Source organism: Hylobates moloch, unplaced genomic scaffold (assembly GCF_009828535.3).
Source record: "Hylobates moloch isolate HMO894 unplaced genomic scaffold, HMol_V3 SCAFFOLD_22, whole genome shotgun sequence".
NCBI classification, from domain to species: domain Eukaryota; kingdom Metazoa; phylum Chordata; class Mammalia; order Primates; family Hylobatidae; genus Hylobates; species Hylobates moloch.
Window position 1 is genome coordinate 48,057,990 of NW_026652297.1, and position 21,286 is coordinate 48,079,275.

The 21,286-nt window shown below is 48.8% G+C and overlaps 3 pseudogenes; 1 reads left to right on the forward strand and 2 right to left on the reverse strand.

Annotated features, from left to right (window-relative positions):
- Positions 1–12,460: 12,460 nt before the first annotated feature.
- Positions 12,461–13,913, reverse strand: LOC116461784 (cell division cycle protein 27 homolog; annotated as a pseudogene).
- Positions 13,914–14,225: 312 nt separating this feature from the next.
- On the reverse strand, positions 14,226–20,350 carry LOC116461785 (uncharacterized; annotated as a pseudogene).
- Positions 19,451–19,601, forward strand: LOC116462181 (5.8S ribosomal RNA; annotated as a pseudogene).
- Positions 20,351–21,286: the final 936 nt, after the last annotated feature.

A 21,286-nucleotide genomic window follows, 5' to 3' on the forward strand; every position in this document is an offset into this window, starting at 1 on the left:
GCGGGAAGCCCCGTTCCCCATGCCCGGGTGTGGGTGAACTCGATTGAGGAGGGAGGAGGCTGACACCCGCCGGGGGTGTTAATTAGTAACCACAGTGGCCTCAAAGAGTTCAAGTGAAAGGAAGAATTGCACGTCTGTCACTTGAAGTCCAGAGCTGGAAATGATTAAGCTTAGTGAAGATGTAAAATTTTCATCGCTAGAGAGATGTCAACACTTGGCTTTAAAACTTCAAAGGATGGGCTGACTCTCTTTGAGGACCACTGCAGTTGGTGAGTTTAAGTTACAGCCAATGCTCATTTCATTGACCACTCTGAAAATCTCAGGGCCCTTAAGAATTATGCAAAATCTATTCTTTCTGTGCTCTAGAAATGGAACATCACAGTCTGAGTGACAACACATCTGTTAACAACATGGTTTACTGAACATTTTCATCCCACTATTGAGACCTACTGCTCAGAAAAAAAAAAAAAAAAAAGATTCCTTTAAAAGGATTGCTGCGTGGTCAGGTGCAGTGGCTCACACCTGTAATCCCTGCACTTTGGGAGGCCGAGGTGGGTGGATCACCTGAGGTCAGGAGTTCGAGACCAGCCTGGCAAAAATGGTGAAACCCCGTCTCTACTAAAAATACAAAAAAAATTAGTTGGGCATGGTGGTGGTACCTGTAATTTCAGCTACTTGGGAGGCTGAGGCAGAAGAATGGCTTGAACCCTGGAGGCGGAGGTTGCAGTTAGCAGAGAAAACACCACTGCTCTCCAGCCTGGGCAACAAGAGGGAAACTACATAAAGGAAAAAAAAAAAAGAAAGAAAAGAAATAAAGGAAAAAAGATTGCTGCTTATTGACAATTCACCTAGCTACCCAGAAGCTTAGATGGAGATGTACTTGGAAATTAATGTTGTTTTCATGGCTGCTAACACAATATCTATGCTTCAGCCTGTGGATCAAGGAGTGGTTTTGACTTTAAAGTGTTTTTATTAAATAATAAATGCATTTTGCAAAGGTATAGCTGTAATAGATAGTAATTTCTTTGATGAATCTGGATAAACTGAATTGAAAACCTTTTGGAAAGGTTTCACCATTAATCCCTTCATGATATTTCAACCTCCTCCCATGAACCACAAATGTCCTTAATAGCAAATGCCATTAAGGACATTTGTGATTGATGGGAGGAGGTTGAAATATCAACATTAACAGGAGTTTGGAAGAAGTTGATTCTGGCCCTCATGGACGACTTTGAGGGCTCAGGATGTCAGTGGAGGAAGTCCCTACATACGTGTAGAAATCACAGGGCAAATAGAATTTGAATTATAGCCTTAGGATGAAATTAAATTGTTGTAAACTCATGATGAAACTTGAACAAGTGGGGAGTTGCTTCTTATGGATGAGCAAAGAAAATATTTTCTTGAGATGGAATCTACTCCAAGTGGAGATGCTATGAACATTGTTGAAATAACAACAAAGGATTTAGAATATTCCGTAAACCTAATTGATAAAGCAGCAGCAGGGTTTGAGAAGGTTTACTCCAATTTTGAAGGATGTTCTACTGTGGATAAAATGCATCACAGGCTACAGGGATAAACAGCATCACAGGCTGCAGGGAAATCTTTTGTGAAAGGGACAATCTTCATTGTTTTAAGAAATTGACACAGGCACCCAATCTTCAGCAGCCCCCACACTGATCAGTCAGCAGCCATCATCATAGAGGCAAGACCCTCACTGTAGAGAAAAGAGAGATCAGACTCTTACTGTGTGTGTATAGAAAGGAAAGACATAAGAGACTCCATTTTGAAAAAGACTTGTACTTTAAACAATTGCTTTGCTGAGATGTTGTTAATTTGTAGCTTTGCCCCAGCCACTTTGACTCACCCTGGAGCTCACAAAAACATGTGTTGTATGAAATCAAGGTTTAAGGGATCTAGGGCTGTGCAGGACATGCCTTGTTAACAAAATGTTTACAAGCAGTATACTTGGTAAATGTCATCGCCATTCTCTAGTCTCAATAAACCAGGGGCACAATGCACTGCAGAAAGCCGCAGGGACCTCTGCCCTTGAAAGCGGGGTATTGTCCAAAGTTTCTCCCCATGTGATAGTCTGAAATATGGCCTCATGGGATGAGAAAGACCTGACTGTCCGCCAGCCCGACACCCGTTAAGGGTCTGTGCTGAGGTGGATTCGTAAAAGAGGAAAGCCTCTTGCAGTTGAGATAGAGGAAGGCCACTGTCTCCTGCCTGCCCCCGGGAACTGAAAGTCTCAGTATAAAACCCAATTGTACATTTGTTCAATTCTGAGATAGGAGAAAAACTGCCCTATGGTGGGAGGTGAGACATGTTTGCAGTAATGCTGTTTTGTTATTCTTTACTCCACTGAGATGTTTGGGTGGAGAGAAACATAAATCTGGCTTACGTGCATGTCCAGTCATAGTACCTTCCCTTGAACTTAAATATGACATAGATTCTTTGCTCACATGTTTTTTGCTGACCTTCTCCTTATTATCACCCTGCTCTCCTGCTACATTTCTTTTTGCTGAAATAATGAAAATAATAACCAATAAAAACTGAGGGAACTCAGAGGCCGGTGCAGATGCAGGTCCTTGGTATGCTGAGTGCTGGTCCCCTGAGCCCACTGTTGTTTCTCTATACTTTGTCTCTGTGTCCTACTTATTTTCTCAGTCTCTCGTCCCACCTGACTAGAGATACCTACAAGTGTGGAGGGGCAGGCCACCCCTTCACTCACCAGCAAAAAGATTATGACTTGGTAAGTCTCAGATATTCATTAGTATTTTTCGGCAATGAGGTATTTTAAGTTAAGGTATGTACATAGTTTTTTAGAAATAATGCGATTACTAATTAATTAATTAATAATTATTTATTAAATTAATTAGACTACAACATAGTTTAAGCATAACTTTTAAAAGCACTGGGAAACAAAATGTTCATGAGACTAACTTGATTGTAACATTTGCCTTATTGTGGTTGTCTGGAACCAAACCCACACTGTCTATGAGTATGCTTGTAGGTTTTTGGTTGTTCTTTGTTTTGAGATGGGATTTCGCTCTGTCACCCAGACCAGAGTGCAGTGGCAGGATCATAGCTCACTGCAGCCTCAAACTGCTGGGTCAAGTGATTGTTCTACCACAGCCTCCTGTGTAGCTGGGACTACAGGCATGCAGCACTATGCCTGGCTATTTTTGTTTGTTTGAGACGGAGTTTCGCTCTTTCACCCAGGCCAGAGTGCAGTGGCTCTATCTCGGCTCACTGCAAGCTCCACCTCCCGGGTTCATGCTATCTTCCTGCCTCAGCCTCCCGAGTACCTGGGACTAGAGGCGCCCACACTAGGCCCGGCTAATTTTTTGTATTTTTAGTAGAGATGGGGTTTCACCATATTAGCCAGGATGGTCTGGATCTCCTGACCTCGTGATCCACCAGCCTCGGCCTCCCAAAGTGCTGGGATGACAGGCGTGAGCCATCGTGCCCAGCCTGCCTTTTCTTTCTAGTGGCAGAAGCCCCATCGTGTGTGGTGCGCCTGATCTCCGATGCTTTTGAACAGTGTAGAGTGTTGCTGTCTGTATTTAATTTTTTCCTACTTGTATGGTCTCCATCGATCACAAGATCAATAAGCCCTTCTCCTTATTCTACTTCCCTTTCTATCAACGGAGAACTTTGATTGGATTTTTCCTGTCTACAGACAGGAATGAGTCTGCTGTTTTCTTTTTTAAACCCGAGGTGACTGAGCCTGAGAGCCTAGAGCATGGCTACCCTCCCCCAACCCCCAACTGGTGATTGTGGTGGTGGTGATGGTGCTTTTGTGTTCCAGCTTCTGTTCTGTTGTTGTTGTGGTTGCTGTTGCTGCTGCTGCTGCTGGTGTTGTCGTCATTGTTTTGGTATTTTACAGACTCAGAGGGTGTAGGTGCTTGTTTGTTAGAACAGCATACTACTGCCTCCGGATGTAGAAGTGGACCTCCAGTGTATCCGATATCCACGTGGTGAACATTTTCTCCGACGGGCGATTTATTCATCCCTCATCCCCTTCTTACCCTCCTCCTCCCTTTTGGAGTGTCTGTTATTTCCATCTTGATGACTGTGTGCCTACCCACTGTTTACCTCCCACTTGTAAGTAGAAGGCAGTTTACTAGATACAAACTTGCTTCCAGCTCTATCCATGTTGTGGGAAAAGATGTGAAATCACTCATTTTTTTGCCTGCACCATTGGAAAATTGTAACTTTCTTGGTGGTTGTTTTTCTTTTTTCTTTTCTTTTCTTTTGTTTTCTTTCCTTCTTCTCCTCCTCCTCCTTTTTTTCATTTTTTTCAGCTGGGCTCTCCTGCTTGTGTTGCTCAATTGCTTGGGCTAGTCTCAAACTCCTGGCCTTGACACTTCTCCCTTCACATCCACTGTCTGGTTGTTGAAATGATCATCTCTCGTAAAATTGAAAAGATGAAAAAAATAAAGAGAAAGACAAAAAGCACGGGGTGAACGTTTCTCTTGCCGCCTCCCAGGGTGTACTTTGGACCCGATAGGAGGGAGGGAGCTTGGCTGGGTGGGTTTTCAGTGCTAAATCCTCCTGAGGGCCTCCTTCCCTCTCCCCCTTGTCCCCGCTTCTCCTCCAGCCAAGGCTCCCACTGCCGCCGTGGGATTTTCCATGGGAGAGGTATGGGAGAGGACTGACACGGCTTCCAGGTCTATATCCTGCCAGATGTCTCTAGCCCAGCGTCCCCCACCGGCTACCTGCCAGCTTCTGGGGAGCTCTGAGGCAGATGCCCCTCCCCCCTTCACATCCCGCCACCCTCCCCCGGCTGGCCTTTGCCAGGCAACCTCAAGGGAACGGCGTTGATACTGCTTTCAAATCCTCCAGCGAAGACTTCCACCAGATGCCCCGGGTGGGCCGGATGGGATGAGACTGGACCACCCCGGACCGTGCTGTTCTTGGGGGTGGGTTGACGTACAGGGTGGACTGGCAGCCCCAGCCTTGTAAAGGGGTCCCAGGTATGGAAATGGCACATAGGATGCCCTCCTTCCAGTCAGCCTGCCTGCAGCTTCCTCAGGCATGAAGACATCTTCCCATCAGAACGTCTTTTCTTCCCTTTCTCCACCACACAGATGAGACACATGAGAGGGAGAAACAGCTCAATAGATACTGTTGACCTTCATTTGTGGAATCCTCAGTCATCTACAGACAGACAGTTGACTAGACAGGGACCCACATCAAATACCATTTCCAGGTCCTCATGGTGGGATTGGTCTCTCTCTCTCTGTCTCTCTGTCTCTGTCTCTGTCTCTCTCTCACACACACACACAATTTCCACATCTAGTTTACAAACCACACTAATTTACCCTTTTTGCAGTACGCAGACTGAGTAAAACTCACCCCAACCTCCACCAGGCGGCTGACGAAACTCCTTCTCTACAATTGATTAAAAAGATTATTTGGGCTGGGCACAGTGGCTTGCGCCTGTCATTTCAACACTTTGGGAGGCCAAGGCGGGTGGATCACTTGAGGCCAGGAGTTCAAGACCAGGCTGGCCAACATGGCGAATCCCCATCTCTATGAAAAATAGAACAATTAGCCAGGCCTGGTGGCATAGGTTTGTAATCACAACTACTCAGGAGACTGAGGCGGGCGAGTTGCTTGAACCAGGGAGGCCGAGGTTGCAGTAAGCTGAGATCGTTCCATGGCAATTATTGAGATAGAGAGAGACTCTGTCTCAATAATAATCATAATATTATTATAAGATTAGTTGTGCGTGCTGATACCTGCCTGTAGTCGCAGCTACTCGGGAGGCTGAGATAAAGAGAAAATCACTTGAGACCCCACAGGTCGAGGCTTCAGTCAGCTGTATCCTGGGCAGTCACCAGTCAAGGAGATATGCACCTCCCTGTTTTCTTTTCTTCTCTTATTTTTTCTTCTCTCTTTTTCTCCCTCCCTTCCTTCCTTCCTTCCTTTCTTTTTCTTTCTTTCTTCTTTCTTTCTTTCTTTCTTTCTTTCTTTCTTTCTTTCTTTCTTCTTTCTTTCTTTCTTTCCTGCCTGACTCCCTTCCCGCCTTTCTTCTTTCCTCCCTTCCTCCCTTCCTTCTTTCCTCCCACCTCGGCCTCCCAAAGTGCTGGGATTATTGGCGTGAGGCAGCATGCCTGCTTGGCCTAAAGAGTCTCCCTTTGAAAGTAAGGCACAGACAGCACCTTCCAGTGATCTGATTGATTGATTGACTGATTTAGAGACAGTGTCTCACTCTGTCTCTACCCTGGCAGTGGTGCCATCATAACTCACTCACTGCAGCGTGGACGCTCCTGGACTCAAGCGATCTTTCCACCTCAGCCTCCAGAGTGGAGTACCTGAGGCCACAGGCATGCACCACTGTGCCCAGATCATTTTTACTTATTTATTTTATTTTTTCCCGAGACAAGGTTTCACCCTTGTTGCCCAGACTGCAGTGCAATGGCGCGATCTTGGCCCACAGCAACCTCTGCCTCCCGGGTTCAAGCAATTCTCCTGCGTCAGCCTCCCGAGTAGCTGGGATTGCAGGCATGTGCCACCATGTCTGGCTGATTTTGTGTTGTTAGTAGAGACGGGGCTTCTTCATGTTGGTCAGGCTGGTCTAGAACTCTCGACCTCAGGTGATCCACCCTCCCCGCCTCCCAAAGTGCTGGGATGGCAGGGGTGAGCCACTGCGCCTGGCCTTCATTTTTACATGTTTTTCCACAGACAGGGTCTCATCATTTTGTTGCAACCCTCCTGACTCTGCGTCTCCAAGTGCTGGCCTGACGGGCGTGAGCCACTGCGCCTGGACTCCGGGGAATGATTCAGGACAACGACTAATTCTTTCTTTTTCTTTCTTTCTTTCTTTCTTTCTTTCTTTCTTTCTTTCTTTCTTTCTTTCTTTCTTTCTTCTTTCTTTTTCTTTCTCTTTCTTTCTTCTTCCTTTCTTCTTTCTTTCATTTATTGATGAATTTTTTTATTATTGGCTGATTGATTTTGAGAGGGAGTGTCTCTCTGGGCGAGGCAAGGTGAGGCGAGGCACATCGCTTTGGGAGCCGCAGCACCGCCTTCTAAAGCCCCATTCAAATGCACAGAGCCCTATTCCCTTCCTGGAGTTAGAGCTGATGCCTTCCATTGCCTTTGGCTTCTCTCCATTCAGAAGCTTTTACAGGCACAACCCCACCAAAAGGCTGGCTGCGGCTGAGGAATAGGGGGTGTGGTGGGGCTGGATACTCGGTACCCTATTGTTGCAAGCTCAGCCAAGACATTCCCCGACCCCTATCGCTTGCTCACCCTTTGAGATCCCCTGCCTCCACCGTCTTGGAGGCTCACCTCTTACTTTAATTTCTGTCTTTCTTCCTTTCTTGCGTTTGAGGAGGGGGCGCAGGAATGAGGGTGTGTGTGGGGAGGAGGTGCAGGGTGGGGACGGAGGGGAAAGTCCTAAGGGTCGATTTACTGTCATACCTCTTTCACCGCCACCACTGAAGATGAAAGCATCAATCAGCTAAATATCACGTGTTCTCATATAGAAGTGGCAACTTATAGATGAGAGTTCTGCGTGGGCAGAACGAGGGGGACGAGAGACGTGGGAGCCTACTTGAGGGAGGAGGGGTGGAAGGACAGACAGCTTCAGGAAAAAACAAAACACAACAAAACATGAAAACTGTGGAGTACTGCGCTGAGTATCGGGGTGATGAAATCGTCTGCACACTGAACGCCCCCCCGTCACATTACCTATGTAACAATCTTGCACATGTATTCTTGAACAAGAAATGGAAGTTAGGGGAGAAAGAGAGAGAGAGAGGGAGAGAGGGAAAGAGACAGAGAAAGAGAGAGAGAGAGAAGTAAAATGAAACTCCATCTCCTTGACCTGAGTCGAGGTTTCCGGCTTTTGGGGGGAACATTCAGCCACAATGCGGTATTTGGGCCTGTTCTTTTTTTTTCTTCTTTTCTTTTTTTTGGACTGAGTCTGTTTTGCTCTGTCACCCAGGCTGCGGTGCAGTGGCTCTCTCTGGGCTCACTGAAACCTCTGCTTCCCGGGTTCCAGTGATTCTTCTTTGGTAACTGGGAACCAGCTCTTTTCTCCTGTTATTAACTAGCGCTTTTCTAAATCTCTCCAAGTGCAGTGAGAGCCGGTTGATGTTTACTGTACTCCATAACATCTTATTTTCTAGAAATCCGTAAGCGAATGCTGCTGCTGCTCTTGCTGCTGCTTCTGCTCTTGTTGCTGTTGTTGTTGCTGTTTTCAAAGCCCACCCTGGCCACCGTTTACGGGATCAAAAGCATCATAAAATATGTGTAATTATTTCCTGGGCACGCCCTTCCTCCTCCTCTGTCTGTCTCTCTGTCTGTCTCTGTCTCTCTCTTTCTCTTTCTTCTCTCTCTGTCTCTGCCTGTCTCTCTGTGTCTGTCTTCTGTCTTACTCCCTTTCTCTGCTTCTCTGTCTGTCTCTCTCTCTCCCTGTCTGTCTGTTTCTCTCCGTCTCTGTCTCTCTCTCCTTCTGGTTCTCTCTGTCCATCTCTGTCTTTCTCTGTCTGTCTCTCTCTTTCTTTCTCTCTGTCTCTGTGTCTCTCTCTCTGCCGGTCTCTCTCACTGTGTCTGTCTTCTGTCTGACTCTCTTTCTCTGCCTGCCCATCTCTCTCTGTCTATCTCTCTGTCTCTCTCTTTCTGTCTCTCTCTTTGTCTCTGTCCATCTCTGTCTTTCTCTGTCTGTCTCTTTGTCTGTATCTCTCTTTCTTTCTCTGTCTCACTGTCTCTGTCTCTCTCTGTCTTTCTCACTGTGTCTGTCTTCTGTCTTATTCTCTTTCTCTGCCTGTCTGTCTCTGCCAGTTCTCTCTCTCTCTCCCTGTCTGTCTGTCTCTCTTTCCCCATCTGTTTTTTTCTCTCTCTGTCTATTTGCCTGTCTGCTTCTCTGTCTCTCTCTCTCTGCCTGTCTCTCTGTCTCTGTGTCTGTCTTCTGTCTTACTGTCTTTCTCTGCCTGTCTGTCTGTCTGTCTCTCTCTCTCTGTCTGTCTCTCTCTCTCCTTGTCTGTTTCTCTCTCTGTCTCTGTCTGTCTCTCTCTCTCTTTCTGTTTCTCTCTGTCTCTCTCTGTCTCTTTCTCTCTGTCTGTCTCTCTCTTTCTCTCTGTCTCTCCATCTCTCTCTCTCTCTGTGTGTGTGTTTTTGTCTGCTTTCTGTTTTACTCTCTCTGCCTGTCTGTCTGTCTCTCTCTCTGTCTCTCTCTTTCTGTATCTGTCTCTTTCTGTTTCTCTCTGTCTCTGTCCATCACTGTCTTTCTCTGTCTGTGTCTTTATCTGTCTATCTCTCTCTCTCTCTTTCTGTCTTTGTCTCTTTGTGTATCTTTGTGTCTCTCTGTCTCTCTCCGTCTCTGTCTCTGTCTCTCTCTCTCTCTCGCTCACTCGCTCTCTGGCTCTCGCTGTCTCCTGCCCTCTCTTTCTTTGCAAAATAAGTTCAAGTACATCTAATCTAATCCATTGCCATGGCCTGAATTCTTAGCTTTAGACATCCCAGATTTGATCTCCCTACAGAATGCTGTACAGAACTGGCAAGTTGATTTCTGGACTTGGATACCTCATAGATACTACATATTAATAAAGATCCAACCCTAAAATCTGGGGTTGCATCTCCCTCGACTGTCTCGAAAAATCATGCCTCTGTTCACCTAGGATGCTGGGAGGGTTTTCTCAATGTGCATCTGCCCGTGTCCTAAATGACCTGTGACCCAGCCCTGTCTGTTCTGTGTCAAATATGTATCTGCAAACACTTCTCTCCATTTCCACAACTACCCACGGCCCCTTGTGGAACCACTGGCTCTTTGAAAAAATCCCATAAGTGGCTTTGGCTTTTCGGCTAGGAGGCCTAAGCCTGCTGAGAACTTTCCTGCCCAGGATTCTGTGTGAACAAAAGTGACTGTTGGGAGTTGGGATCTTCTCGGGACCATGCTTGCTAGTGCTGGATGAGCCTCTGGAAGGACGCACGGGACTCCGCAGCAAAGCTGACCTGTCCCACCGAGGTCAAATGGATACCTCTGCATTGGCCCGAGGCCTCCAACTTACATCACCGTCACCAACCATCACCCTCAGCATCCTTGTGAGCCTGCCCAAGGCCCCAACTCCGGGGAGACTCTTGGGAGCCCGGCCTTCATGCTCTGTCCCCCCCGACTAGAGTGCAGTGGTGTAATCTCAGCTCACTGCATCCTCTGCCTCCTGGGTTCGAGCCATTCTCCTGCCTCAGTGCCACCACACCCGGCTCGTTTTTTAATTTTTAGTAGACACAAGGTTTCACCCTGTTTCATTGGTTTTCACTGGAGATTCTAGTTTCGAGCCACACCTCATTCTGTGCCACATAATGACTTCTTTTTTTTTTTTAACAGCACAATATATCTGCTTTGAGTGGCTTTATATATCATTATGATTGTGTTATAGATGAAGAAAAGGTATTAAACACGGTGCTAATGATAGTAAAAGTGAAAACAAAAGAAAGCCTATCTATTTTGTAGTTAGAATACAGTTGCTCAGTATTTAGAGTTACCTAAATACGTCAGCATTTAAACTCCTACTAGGAAAAGCTTGCCAATCTGAATAGTCCTCCTTTAAACACAATTTTTGATATGGTTAAGTATTTTAAGAATGTGCTCCCTGCAAAATAGCTGAACAGAAAATACACATTTAAAAAAAAACACAAGGATCAACCAGACTTGGGAAAAAAATCTAAAACCATACAAGTCTTATGAAGAACTGAGTTCTTAAAATATTACGGAGAACATAGCCATCAGAAGAGAAGGCAGTATTGGCAAGTTGATTGTTACATTGGTCAGCAAAAGCTAGCACTATTTTTTTGGCCATCTTTCAGGCACTGCAACTACTACTGCAAAATGAGATATAATCCATTAAACAACACATTCACAAATCAAAAAATGTTTTAATAATATAATGTTTCAGATTTAGAAGCAAATCAAGTGATAAAACTCAACTGCTATAATAATTAACCATAAAGATAACCGTATCTGACAAAAAAGCTTCCACAGAGTTATGACTTCAGAATTATACTTTCTCTTGATATTTATTTTATTTTATTTTTTTCTTGAGATGGCGTCTCGCTCTGTCACCCAGGCTGGAGTGCAATGGCGTAATCTTGGCTCACTGCAACCTCCACATCCCAGGTTCAAGTGATTCTCCTGCCTCAGCCTCCCGTGTATCTGGGACTACAGGTGCCCAACACCATGCCCAGCTAATTTTTATACTTTTAAAGAGGTGGGGTTTCACCTTGTTGGCCAGAATAGTCTCTATCTCTTGACCTTGTGATCCACCCGCCTCGGCCTCCAGAAGTGCTGGGATGACAGGCATGAGCCACCATGCCTGGCCTTCTCTTGATATTTAAACTTTTAAGTCGGTCCAGAAAAATATAGTAAATGTCAACAGTAAGTACTGTGTTGAGGCAGAAGTAGGAACAAACTTTGTCATATGTTATTCAGTTGATAACAATATGACCTGGGTAGTAACTTCCTATGTGTCTATTTATACACAAGTACAAAAAAGTAAAACAGAGATACTGCTAAATAAAAGGGTAGACTAAGTTCTTAATAGTAACTCAATAAACTGGAACACTGTCAAAAAGCAGCAACTAGTGAATTTTTTCAGTGTTTTTTTCTATTATCCAATAAGTGAATTGTGCTATTCCTTTCCAATTTCCCAAGCACTTTTTGTCCCAATCACCATTTCTGTGTTCGAAGAAAAAGTAAGAAATCAAGTAACAAAACTAAACAAATAAACAAAAGACAACTACAGTATCTGCAAAAGTTTAGTAGAACACTGAAACTGTTGAGTATAAGGATCTGGTATTCTATTATCATGGGTTAACTTAAGAGTGTGTTAAAGACATACATTTCATAAGAAAACATGTTAGTTTGAAGTTATTGACCAGTATGTGCCTTCCCTATTAGTAACCAAATTCATGACAATAAAGAGCTATCTAAAAAGAAAAATTAGTGACTACTAGCACCATCAACAAGACTTTGTCTTTACACTTCACTACCACTTTCCATGCATTATAATGTCCAGGATTGACTCTTATAGCATTTCAAAAACAAGCTAATGCTTTGTCCAATTCTTCAGTTAAGACAAACTCATGCTCTAATAGAGTATAGGCATAAGCATAATTTGAATCCACTTGGATAGCTCTCTGGAAGAATTTAATTGCAATATCGTGTTCTCGTTGCAGACTGAAACAGTTCCCTGCAGCACACGAGGCCTCTGGCGAATTTTTATCCATGTTTCTTAAGTTTTTTGACAGAACTGAAAGAGCAACATCTTTTTGAAGATGCCAAAGTGTTCCGGAGCAGATCTCCATGCCTTCGACCCTATAATTCTCAATCCTTCTAACCTCTGAGAAGATCCTTTCAGCTTGCGTGGACTCTGAAAGCTCAAGATAGGCCCTTCCAATTTGGCACAGTACCCAACCGGCATTGTAGTGGTGAGAAGGTAGATGGCTCAAAATATTGACAGCTTGTTTGCAGTGGTAAGAACACAAAGCTAAATAACCTTTCCCTCTTTCACGAAGAAGGCTCATCAAGCCTTCTGCTGCTGCTTTTTGTAGATTAGAAGCTTGAATCTGAGGTGTGATTGTGGATATTTTCCCTTCTGAAATGATGGAAGAGTCCTATTTTGTAATTTCCAGGCTATCATTTATGTTAGGTTGAGTTATTCCTCCTTTATTAGTTTTACTTTTTGTTTTTCTGTTTGGGATTTTAGGTGGAAACTTCTTTTTTATTTTTTCCTATTCTCCTTGATTGTGGAAATGTCACTAGTCAAGAGTGGTGAACTTCTTTGATGCAGTGCATTTGGGGGAGATGCCACAGTGGGGCTCAATACCTGAGGTGTTGTACATATTTATGGACCAGGACTTTCTGTTTGTGCAAGAATTGGAGTTACCTCTCTGCTATTTCCACTCTGTGAGAAGACAGACTTTGCTCCCATTTGGCCAATTCTGGCAACAGACTTTTTTGAAGAGGCTCCGGTGGATGGCACATCAATTACAGAAGGTGCATTAGTGTAGTTGTGTAAATAGGATCCATCTCCAGGACTTGGGGTTTCTAATGACAAAATCCCAAAACTTGGGGTTAATGGACTAACAGCTGCTGGTCCCCCTAATAATAAACTTCGACCAGTTTTTGGTTTATTTTGAACCTGTTTAGATAATATGGAAGTTCCTGTTCCAAGTGGGACAGTATCAGGTGAAAGGACAGCTGAATCAATAGACACTGGGGAATCTGTATTCAAGGAGTACTTTGAATTGGAAGATTCTAAATTCAATCTGTTTAATTCATTTGTGTCCTGGGGTGTTTCCGTAAGAACGGCCTCAGCCTGTCTGTGATGCAAACTATGCTTAGGTACTTGTGCAAGAGTTGGGCAGACAGTTGCTAAAGTTCTGTAAAGATGTGAATTTAAATGTTTGGTCAGGATCTGGCTTTTCACCTATTTCACATAATGATTCAAAGGGATACCAGAGGAAAAGCTTTAAACTAAGGCTCTTTTGTTAACACTCTGATCCTTTGGCAAGCGGATCTGTCTTGCGATATACATGTCCCAACAATGGAAAGGGAAAGCAAGCTGAATCACCAAACTCAGTAACAATACCATCATGGCTTTTCTGCCTATTAAACACTCCACCTGATAAGATTTGTTCCCCTTCTGCAAGCTTGCTGAGATCAACACAACATTTTGCAAGCAGGTATTTGCATTGCAGTTGAGAACAACTGTGTCCTTTCAAGAGTCTATATGCTTTATAGGCCTTTCCTGGGCGGTAATAACAGGTCCCCAGTAAACCAAGGCTTCTTCTGAGTGTACTTCTGCATAAAGGCGTTCTGCGAGGAAAACCGCATCTCGGTAAGCACAGTGGTTTAGTGCTTGCCGTATAGCTGCCTGGACGGATTCCTGCAGCACCGTCATCCTCGAGGCTCGGGCCCACTTTCTGCAGTGCCTCAGGCACCCCCCCACGCCCCACCCCCCTCCCCCCGATAGCGGCTCCGGCCTGGCCAGCCTCAGCTCATTTAAACTCAACAGTTACCAGGGGATGGGGGAGGCCGAGCCAGAATGACTTTTTTACCCTGCCGACTCTGGAAAGCCTGGTCCCTTGTGATCCATTTCAAAGCGAGAGTCACCTCATGTTTGGAAAACAGATCTGCTCCCAAGTTCAGTGGAGGGATGTGGCATGTAGGAGGAAGGACTCTCTTCCTTCTGATTCGGTCTGCACAGTGGAGTCTAGGGTTGGAGCTCTCTCTGTGCAGACCGCTGACTCCCTTTACCTTGGGTTCCATCGGCCCCACCCTGGAACACCGGCCTTGGCAGATTCTGGCACTTCCTGGCCCTTAAGTCGCTGTCAGAAACCCCATCTTGTGCTCGGATGCCCCAAATGACTGTGGCTCATGCCTGTCTGGAAACATTTGAAATCTCTCCTCTACGCTTGGCCACCTAAAACCACAGGAGCTCGGGACACATGGCCGCCATCCACCTCACTGTTTTCGGGAGAGAATGCTGAGTGTCTCTTACCGACTCTCTCTTGGCTTGAGTTCTTCATGGGTGTGTGGTTAAGTAGTGAGACCAGATGTATTAACTCAGGCCAGATGCTGGTGGCTCACACCCATAACCCCAACACTTTGGGAGGCCAAGGATGTAGAATCCCTTGAGGAATTGCCTAACCCTGGGGAGGTTGAGACTGCAGTTAGTGAGCCATAATGGTGTCACTGCATTCCAGTCGGCGCGAAAGACAGAGTGAGGCACTGTCACAGGCAGGCACGCAGGCAGGCAGGCAGGCAGGCAGGCATGCAGGCAGACAGACAACAGCTGTATTATGTTCTTCTCAGGGTAGGAAGCACAAATAACAGAATACAGCCCTTAATATTTTTGGGGGGGGGGCGGAGTTTCACTCTTGTTGCCCATGATGGAGTGCAATGGCACCATCTAGGCTCACCGCAACCTCCACCTCCCGTGTTCAAGCAATTCTCCTGCCTCAGCCTCCTGAGTAGCTGGGATTACAGGCATGGGCCACCACAACCAGCTAATTTTGTATTGTTAGTAGAGACGGCATTTCTCCATGTGGGTCAGACTGGTCTCGAACTGGCCACCTTAGGTGATCTACCCACCTTGGCCTCCCAAAGTGCTGGGATGACAGGCATGAGCCATTGCACCTGGCCAGCTACTTTTTTTTTTATTTTCAATTTTAATCTATTTATTATTCTTCTTCTTCTTTTTTGAGACGGAGTCTCGCTCTGTTGCCCAGACTGGAATAAAGTGGCGTGATGTCAGCTCACTGCAAGATCTGCCTCCCGGGTTCACGCCATTTTCCTTTCTCAGCCTCCCAGGTAGCTGGGACTACAGACGCCCGCCACCTTGCCTGGCTAATTTTTTGTATTTTGAGTAGAGACAGGGTTTCACTGTAGTAGCCAGGATGGTCTCAATCTCCTGACCCCTGTGATCCACACGCCTCGGCCTCCCAAAGTGCTGGGATTACAGGTGTGAGCCACCGCGCCGGGCCTATTTATCTATTTATTAACTTTGAGTCCAGGTTATGAAACCAGTTAGTTTTTGTATTTTTTTAGAGACTAGGTTTCACCATGTTGCCAAGGCTTGGATCGAGGGATCCACCTTCCCTCTCCTCCCAAAGTGCGGGGATGACAGGCGTGAGCCTACCGCGCCCGGCTCCCCCCCTCCCCCCCAGCTTATCCCTCAGGTGCCCGAGGCCTAGCGGTGGTGTGTCTTTCCCAACCCCAGCGCCCCCTCCTCCAGTCGCCACCAAGATGTCCGCGAGTGTGTCCTGAGGGAGCTCGTTGGTGTGGGGGTCGAGGCGGTTGAGTAAGACGCTCCCATCCCACGCGGGGAAGGGCGCCGCCTGGTCTGGCGAACGCAGGTCCCACGCTCCCCTCTGGCGGGTGCGCGTTGTCCGTGTGAGCAATCGCGGTGGACTTAGGCAGGTGACGTGTGCGCCGGCTGGCCACGGAGGGGCTACCGTTCTGCCTCCGTCCGGTTGTGTGTGGGTTTACTTGGATTGGAGGTGCTTTGCCTGGGAGAAAGGAGGCGGGTGGACGGGTGGGGGGGGGGCCCTTGAGGGATTGTGTGTCTGCGCACCGGCCAGGACCCCCTGCCCAGACCGCAAAGGCTCAAGGTTGCCGCAGGCAGATTTTTCCTCGTACCGCAGGTCCTCTCCCTTCCCCAGGCGTACCTGAGCGCCTCTGCAGGCCCGACGAGGGGCGACTGGCGGGTGGGGAGTGTGACACACCCTCAGTGAGAAAGCCTTCTCTAGCGATCCGAGAGGTGTGCCTTTGGGGTACAGGATCCCCCGGCCTGCCACGTCTCTCTGCGTTAGGTAGCGCTGCCATAGTGACTCGCTTGCCGAGGACACTCCTCCGCTTCCCCCTCGATGGGGTGAGGGGGGAGAGCGAGGGTTCCACCGGCCTCCGCGGTGGGGGCCGAGGGTGGCTCGTCACCTACTGTGTGGCCTGCGCCTCCCCCTTCCGAGTCTGGGAAGGATCCCGCCAGGCCGGGCCGGAGTCCTAGCGGTTGGGAGGCTGCGCGAGCGGCAGGTGTGCCCCGCGTTCCGTCCGGGGCGTGACCCAGTCCGATGTGAGCCGGCTCTCCGCCCGCTCATCGGCGGAGCAGTGAGCAGTGCCAACGACCGCATTTGCGTGGCACGGGGTTGGGCCGCCTGGCCCTGGGAAGCATCCCACGGCGGGGTGCGCCGGTCTCCCAGAGCCTGACCGGGTCAGAGGATGGATGAGAAATGAGCAACGTGGCCCTGGTGTTGGGTTTGTGGCTGAGGTCACTTCGGAGTCCCGATGGCGGAACCCAGGACTCGTGAGGCGGGGCTCGTTGGGTGTTGAGGGCCATCCAGTGTCCTAGGCGGGGCGCCGCGGAACCTCCCTCCTGTCTGTGGCGGTGGGATCCCGTGGCCGTGTTTTCCTAGTGGCCCGGCCGTGCCTGAGGTTTCTCCCCGAGCCGCCCCTCTGTGTGCTCCCGGGTGCCCTTGTCTTCACGGTCCCTGGCCTTTCCTCTCTGCGCCCCCTTCCTCACCCGCGGATCCTCTCTCCCCAAGTGGCTCACCGGCTTATGCTGTGGTGGTCCCCTCTGGGACCAAACCAGACTCCGCCTTGTGGGGAGCCGCCGCTGACCACTGGTTGGCCCATTGTCCGTGTCCCCAGTGCGTGCCTTTGGGGCCAGTTTGGCGGCGCCCCACGTGGGCTGGTGCGCACCTGGAGGGTTTGGGGTCAGCCTGCAGCACGTGCGGGGAAGAGGGTTCTGGAGGCTGGCCAGGACAGTGGCGGCGGTGGGGGAGCCCCGGGCCTGCGGAAGGCGCGGGGCCGCCTTTGTGCTCGGAGGCCACTGGCGGTGAGACCCTGGGCACTGCCGTCCACCTCTCATTCGCTGCCCGAACGTCGGGGGTGCCCTGAACCCACTGTGTGCGCGTGGCCGCCAGTCCCTCGAGGCTGCCGGTCATGGGTCGGGTAGTCCGCCTCCTTGCACACGGGCGTGAAATGTCGGGGGTGGTGAGCCCGTCGGGGGTTGGATGGGGTGTCCGGTTCGTGGCCCTACCACACCCCTCCCACTACCCTGCGCTCGCTCCCTCCCTCCCAAATGCTCCGTCTCCCACCCGGCCGCACCCATCCTTGCATCAGGGACTCCGGGCCCATCCTCAGGAGGCACCAGCCTCGAGGCCTCGCCTTGCTCTACCTAGCTGGTTGATCCTGCCAGTAGCATATGCTTGTCTCAAAGATTAAGCCATGCATGTCTAAGTAGGCATGGCCAGTACAGTGAAACTGCGAATGGCTCGTTAAATCAGTTATGGCTCCTTTGGTCGCTGCCTCCTCTCCTACTTGGATAACTGTGGTAATTCTAGAGCTAATACATGCCGACGAGTGCTGACCTCCTTCGCGGGGGGATGCGTGCATTTATCAGATGAAACCAACCAGGTCAGCCCATCTTCTGGCCCTGGCCGGGGGGGGGGGGGGGGCGTGCCGGCTGCTTTGGTGACTCTAGATAACCTCCAGCTGATCGCACACCCCCCGTGGCAGTGACGACCCATTAGAACGTTTGCCCCATCAACTTTCAATGGTAGTCGCCATGCCTACCATGGTGACCACGGGTGACGGGGAATCAGGGTTCGATTCTGGAGAAGGAGCCTGAAAAATGGCTACCACATCCAAGGAAGGCAGCAGGCATGCAAATTACCCACTCCTGACCTGGGGAGGTAGTGATGAAAAATAACAATACAGGACTCTTTCGAGGCCCTGTAATTGGAATGAGTCCGCTTTAAATCCTTCAGTGAGGATCCATTGGAGGGCAAGTCTGGTGCCAGCAGCTGCACTAATTCCAGCTCAAATAGCATATATTAAAGTTGCTGCAGTTAAAAAGCTCCTAGTTGGATCTTGGGAACGGGAGGGCGGGCGAGCCACCGCCCATCCCCGCCCCTTGCCTCTGGGCGCCCCCTTGATGCTCTTAGCTAAGTGTCCCGCAGGCTCCAAGCATTTACTTTGAAAAAATTAGAGTGTTCAGGCCAGGCGCAGTGGCTCACGCCTGTAATCCCAGCATTTTGGGAGGCCGAGGCAGACGGATCACGAGGTCAGGTGATCCAGACCATCCTGGCTAACATGGTGAAACCTGGTCTCTAATAAAAATACAAAAAAAATTAGCCGGGCGAGGTGGCGGGTGCCTGGAGTCCCAGCTACTTGGGAGGCTGAGGCAGAAGAATGGTGTGAACCCTGGGGGGCAGAGCCTGCAGTGAGCCGAGATCGTGCCACTGCACTCCAGCCTGGGCAACAGCAAGAATCCGTCTCAAAAAAAAAAAAGAAAAAGAAAAAATTAGAGGGTTCGAAGCAGGCTTGAGCCACCTGGATACCGCAGCTAGGAATAATGGAATAGGACCGCAGTTCTATTTTGTTGGTTTTCGGAAATGAGGGCATGATTAAGAGGGATGGCTGGGGGCATTCATATTGCACCACTAGAGGTGAAATTCTTGTACTGGTGCAGGACAGACCAGAGTGAAAGCATTTGCTAAGAATGTTTTCATTAATCAAGAATGAAAGTCGGGTGCGTTGGGCCCATGTGGGAGTCTGTTCGGGTGGGGCCTGGCCCCTCCCTCGCCTCCACCACGGACTCTACCCCCCTAGCTGGCTGGGGCTGCACTGCACTAGCATGTCGCCACTGACACCGTTGGGGGCTTTACCTGACGGCTGTCATGCCGTCACGTGCATGCCACGTGTGTGGCGTGTGCCCCGTGCCATGGGGGCAGTAACTCCCGGGCGCCCATGGGGTGGTGTCTGTGTTCACCCCCGTGGTTGGCACCACCTCCTTGTGTTGTGAAACCTTCCGACCCCTCTCTGGAGTCTCGTCCCATTGCTCTCTGACTGGCCGGCCTGAGGTAACCCCTCTGGGGTCGTGCTATGCCAAGAGGGCCTCCTGGTGTTGGGAGCACCCTCGCCAAATCGACATTGTATGACCTTTAGTGGTGGATCACTCAGCTCCTGCGTCACTGAAGAATGCAGCTAGCTGTGAGAATTAATGTGAATTGCAGGCACATTGATCATTGACCCTTCCAATGCACTTGCGGCCTGAGTTCCTCCCAGGGCTGTGCCTGTCTGAGCGTCGCTTGCCAATCAATAGCCCCTGGGGGTGCTTCTGGGCTCCTCAGGGTGCACGGCTGGGGGTTCCCTGGCAGGGCCCACCAGGGCCCTCCATCCCCCCAGGTGCAGACTGGCAATGTCCACCCTCCTCTTCTGCCATGCCCGCCCCTTCCCCCTCCACCCACAGGCCCTGTGTGGTCATGCATCGGGTGGTGTGGGGAAGAGGGGCTCCTGGCTCTGAGGAAGAGTGAGAGGGTGGCGCCACCACCCACAAAAACAGAGGAAAGAGAGCTGGCTGGGTCGAAGTTCCCGTGGCCACCACCGTGGTCCCGGTTCCTCCCTTGGGGGCTCCCTCATGCCTCACACAGCTCGTGGTGCAGGGTTCATTGGCCCTGGTGGGGTGTAAGTCCCCGTGCCATCATCATCGTCATGCGTCGTCGATGGTGGGGGCTTGTTGCGGGGGGGAGGAAGGCAAGTAGGAAGGGTCCACCGGGGAGAGGGTGGGGGAGTGTGTCCCGGTCACCATGGTTTGCCTTCCGCCCCTGGTGGCGGCCCGGCATCCGGCCGACCGCTGCTCCAGTGCTCCTCCTCCCCAACACCCATCGAGTTACCATCCTCCTGGCCCACCTGCCCCCTGCCCGCCCGGCTCACATTGTGGCATGTCCGGGGCCGAAAGCCCACCCCATGGCCCGTCTGGCAGCGCTCATTGCCACGGTCCTGGGGTTCACGTGCCACTGGCAGTGACCTGCTGGATGCTGCAGTGTTGTCTGCCATCACGTGTCCACCTCCGCTCGCAGCCACGCAGTGCCTGGGGCCCTGTCCAGGGCTTCCATGTCACAGCTGGGCGGTGCCGCTGCATTCTCGGACCCGTCCCCCACCTCCATTTAGTATGTAGGCAACCCCATGTAACTTAGCAAAGCTAGCAAGTCCCTAAACATGGCGCAGCCACTGTAAGGGTGGCCTCCCAGTAGCATCATTAACATCAATTGTAATTGGTAGGCAATCACTTAGTTTCACATTTCATTACTCGAGTTATCCAAATGTGTAAAAAAAAATACAGTTCTAATAAAAGGGAGTAAAGGATAATATGAGTAATATTCACAATCTCTAGTTGGAAGAGGTAGTGTTTTCTCAGAAATGATGCATTCCTGGAACAAGGTCATTTTGTGTTTGGTTTGTTAAATATCTATTTCCATTTTGACAAACCACTGGAAAATCCCAGCTTCACAAGGACTCTCCATGAGAATGATCACACAAAAGAACACCCATAACACAAAATCAAAACAAGGGGGTCTGGGATTCACATTAAAGACTCATTACCAAGTTTTCCTAGAAGAGATAAAGAACACAAAGTTAGTTTTATGTGATGGAAAACAGAGAGAAAGAGTAAATGGAACAATAAGTGTTAGGAAACAACAGTGAAAACCAAGCTGTGGAAAAAAATGAATGGAATTGTTTTGTTTGGTATTGATTTCCTATCCTGATATCAGAAAGTATGAGAAAGAACAAAGCACATTTTTTGAGACAAATAGAACATAAAACGAATGTTAAAGACTATTTTACAGTGCTAACAAAACTATCTGTGACTTGTTTCTTCCCTTTAAAAATACGATTTTGTGCAATTACATTTATATAAATTATTGAAATAAAATTGTAAAGATGGAGAACAGACTATGGGGTTGCCAAGGGGAAGGGGTGGAGGAAAACGTG